The sequence below is a fragment of the Triticum aestivum genome, chromosome 6D (assembly GCF_018294505.1).
Source record: "Triticum aestivum cultivar Chinese Spring chromosome 6D, IWGSC CS RefSeq v2.1, whole genome shotgun sequence".
NCBI classification, from domain to species: Eukaryota; Viridiplantae; Streptophyta; class Magnoliopsida; order Poales; family Poaceae; genus Triticum; species Triticum aestivum.
Window position 1 is genome coordinate 451,733,278 of NC_057811.1, and position 4,565 is coordinate 451,737,842.

General features: G+C 49.1%; 1 pseudogene; it reads left to right on the top strand.

Moving 5' to 3' along the window:
* The first annotated feature begins 1,877 nt into the window (after positions 1 to 1,877).
* On the top strand, positions 1,878 to 3,806 carry LOC123145788 (7-deoxyloganetin glucosyltransferase-like; annotated as a pseudogene).
* Positions 3,807 to 4,565: the final 759 nt, after the last annotated feature.

Here is a 4,565-nt window from a genome sequence, read left to right on the forward strand (position 1 = left end):
TTTCTTTTTTGAGATAATCAGGATGGTACTTAGTACACAAGAAAGCAGATGTGCGCTACACTCAGGTCCGTCGATGAGGGTGTACAACATGGGCCGTCACACAAAGCACCAAAATCAAGGGGGGCCGACCGGAGGAAAAACCGGGAAATCTTGCCTCCATTCGTTTTGTTGCCAGGATTCCTTGCCGCGGCCTTCTAGTGATTGGGGGCCACTCGCCGGTCAATTTCCAGTCAACTCTATAGGTCTTGGTACCAAGCCAACACTGGCGATGCTTGGCAAACGAGGTCAGGTGCGTTGTACCATTTAAAATATCGCAGCCTGACTACTATCTGTAGAATTGCACCACAATAAATAACGAAAATTGTCGAATAAATAACATGCAGCCAAGCACAGACTGCTTGGAGTATGTCAATGTCACAATTTTGTTAGAGGTTTGCCTGCCCTAATTAATTTCTTAACGCCCAGGCCGTACCGGGTGGCTGACAACAAATTGCTAGTGTTTGCTCAAGCCAAGCCAAATCATATTGAAAATTTGTAGGGGCACACACATGCGCATCCGTCTAAAGCCGTTGATCTATACCATGAACCGAAAAGTAGATTCGACAGAAATTGGCTGGAAAATGGATGCAAATGCGGAACCTTGGTGAGGGGTTTTAAGGTCGTGCGATTGTCTCGCACTCTGTTGGATGACAGAAAATTGTGATGGACGCACCAGCCGGCGATGAAGGCGCTCTGGATCGTCAAAATAATTTTTCTGAGCGGCGGCGTGAGCCTGAGAGAGAACCTTGGCGAAGAGCTTGAACGGGTGGTAATCAAGGAGCGTAGAGGCCTCAGCTCACTTGGGGAGGAGCATGATCAGAGCTTCGTTGAACTTTTGGAACGCTCCGCCATTGTGTATCGATAATTAGATTTCGTGAAAATTTCTAAGATATTAGTTCGAAGCTTCTTTTATCATTTTAACCTCCAGTCGTGTATAACTTGTGAAATATAATTAGACATTGCTCACATTTTTGGAAAGTTGCACTTTTTAACACTGCAATTTATTGGTAAGTGCTTTAATTTTTTTAAGGTTGATAAGTAGTTTCTAAAAAGGAAAATTAAAGCTAAGTAAGTTACTACTTTTTTGCGGGAAGTAAGGTGCCACTTCCTACAATTTGGATTGAGAAAGGTGTAACAGCTCCCGGGTTCCTCTACACCCTCATGGCTAGTAAATTCATAAAAAAAAAAATCTGAAACTTTCAGTGATCAAAGATTTAGTGTTCTTGTAAAGTTTCAGCCACAAATAACATTCGTGGAGTCCTCCCAAAAAGAACAAATTCACGGCTCAAAATTGTACATAAACTTTGAACAGTGATTTTGTTTCTTCAGGTTAGGGCTCCTTGAATGTTATTTCGAGCTGAAACTTTGCAGGATCATCAAATGTTTGAGCATGTTTAATGCCCCAAAGTTTCAGATTTTTTTTTCATTTTTTTAAATTTCCTGTTCATAAAGGGTGTAGGGGCACCCGAGTGTTGAAAGTCCTGCCTCATTTGGATTTGCCAAAGTTTCAGTGTTGGTGAACACAAAAATATGGCAGAATAGCAGGGCGCATGCTAAATTTTTGCCATGATGCTAGGCTATCGACATCAGATACGTAGGCTGGACCCTTAAAAATCCCGGCGCCATATAATGAACAACCAAAATTGTCCACAAAGTACAAGCAGCCAATACGTCTCAATACCGGATCGATCAGGCCGTACCGGATCGCTGACAATAAATTTGCTAGCGCTCTGTGCTTGAGTAAAGCCAAATCATATCCATATCCATATCCTGATCAACTTGATTCACAACCAACCAAACCAAGCACACAAGAGTCGCCATTTCGGAGGAGGAACCAAACCTACAGAAAACCAATGGAAGGAGCAGGCGAGGAGAAGCCGCACGCCGTGTGCCTGCCGTTCCCGGCGCAGGGGCACATCACCCCCATGCTCAGCGTGGCCAACCGCTCCACGCCCACGGCTTCCACGTCACCTTCATCAACTCTGAGTACAACCGCGCCCGCCTCGCACGCACACGGGGCGCCGCCGCGCTGGCTGGCTCCCCGGGCTTTCGCTTCGCCACCATCCCCGATGGGATGCCGCAGCCGTCCGGCGACATGGATGATGATGTCATGCAGGACATCCCATCGCTTTGCAAGTCCACCTTGGAGACTTGCCTCGGCCCCTTCCGCCGCCTTCTCATCGAGCTCAATGGTGTGGCCTCCACAGGGGACCACCCAGTCGTGACTTGCATCGTCTCGGACCTCACCATGTGTTTCGCCATGGATGCCGCCAAAGAGTTAGATGTCCCCTATGTCCAGCTTTGGACGGCCAGCACCGTTAGCTATCTCGGATTCCGTTATTTCCGTCTCCTCATTGACCGTGGCATCGTCCCACTTCAAGGTAAACATGTCTTTTGAAGTTTGAACACTGTACAATTTCTTGCTTATCAGTTCCTGTGAAATTCATCAAGAAAAATTGTCATTTTGGTAGATACTGTTTCGGTCAAAGTATTTCAGTCATCACCGTACGTAGTGACTTAAATACTTAGTTAAATATTTGGTTCGATTTCAATGAAATGCATATGAAAACTTTGGCGTGCTTAATAGTAGGCCGAAATAACCAAAATTCACTGATTTTGCCTAGGGCTGATTTTTTTTGAAACTGAAATTCAAAACGATGTGCACAGTACAGACGTTGTGCAACTAATGACACCATCTGTATTCTCCTCCCCATTTATGTCTTTGCGTACATGGACTGCAGATGAGAAACAGCTTATGGATGGATACCTTGACACCCCACTGGAGGATCTACCGGGGCTGAGGAACATGAGGCTTAGGGACTTCCGGAGCTTCATCATGAACCCAGATGACTACATTGTGGAGTATGCCATCAAAGTAACCGAGAGTGCGGCCGGGGCTTCCGCCGTAATCGTCAACAACTTTGACGACCTCGAGGGCTCCTTGGCAGACCCAAGGTCAACACGATCGGCCCGCTCACTCTGCTAGCCCCACGCTCGACGGGTACCACCGGTAGCCTCAGCCTGTGGAAGGAGCAGGAGGAGTGCCTGCAGTGGCTCCACGGCAAGGAGACCGCCTCCGTCGTCTACGTAAACTTTGGAAGCATCACGGTCATGACCAAGGAGCAGCTCCTGGAGTTCGCGTGGGGGCTGGCGAATAGCGGCAGGCAGTTCATGTGGATCATCCGGCGTGATCTCGTCAGGGGCGACGCGGCGGTGCTTCCTCCTGAGTTCATGGCAGAGACGGCAGGCCGCGGGTTCATGACGTCCTGGTGCCCGCAGCAGGAGGTGCTGAACCACCCGGCTGTAGGCGTGTTCTTGACACACAGCGGCTGGAACTCGACAATGGATAGCATGTGCGGCGGCGTGCCAGTCATCAGTTGGCCCTTCTTCTCGGACCAGCTTACCAACCGTCGGTACCAATGCAACGAGTGGGGCGTCGGCATGGAGATCGACAACAACGTCCAGCGCAACGCCGTCACAGGCCTTATCACGGAACTCATGCAGGGTGAGAGTGGAAAGAAGATGAGGAAGAGGGCAGAGGAATGGCGGGAGAAGGCAATCTTGGCGGCCAAGCCCGGCAGTTCGTCTCACCGCAATCTCAAAGAGCTCCTCTGTGATGTATGCCTAAGAAATAGTTCAGATCTTCCATGTGTAGTTTTTTTAAAGGACTTCCTTGGACGACTGTGATGTACTGTACCTCTTATCAGTGACGTTTTACTTGCAAACTGCGACTATTTGACTGTGATGTAGACATCAAGACATGTATACTAGTATATTAGAAACATGAGAATAGTACGTATAGCAAGGAACTAATGATATGAAATTGGAGACAATAGTTATACCACGGCCGTCTTTAACGAAACTCACCCCAAGTCCCTAACAAATGACTAGCACTAACACAATAGACTCGGTACAATTTTTTTTAAGATCCAACATCACTGGCATTCATTGATAATAGCAAGAAGTAACGGAAAACAACAAGATGGTGAAGGTCCTAGGACCAGAGGATCCGAAGATCAAAGGGAAAAAGAAAACAGCAGCCCTAGAAGCTGCCGCACAACACCCCAACAAACACCATACTAGGCAGCGCAGCTCCGACTCCAAACGGTGAAACTACTAAGGAGACTAGGCAGGGGTGGCGTCGCGGAGGATCACCGAACGAACGACCTGTTACGCGTCATCGTATACCACCGGGCCCCACCGCGGCTTTGAGTTCACAGCAACAGACAGTCGAGGCACTCCCGTGGACACGCCGGAAAATAAGAGCCGACTACCACAACCAAAGGCCACGCCTCCGACATTGCTCAGCGCCGTCATCGTTGCCACAGAAGCCACCGTGCGCAGAAGTCTGGACGCCTCAACCGCCGCCAACCACCGGTCCCGCTTGCCGATGCCGAGCTCCAAGACGAAGCCCCCAAGAGGGAAAACGACGCCGAGGCGCCGCCATCGTCCGATCAAACAATGAAGGGTTTCCCCTAGAGAGGCCGAGATGGCCGGGTCCGTACAGAAGGGGTGCAGCGGCAAAT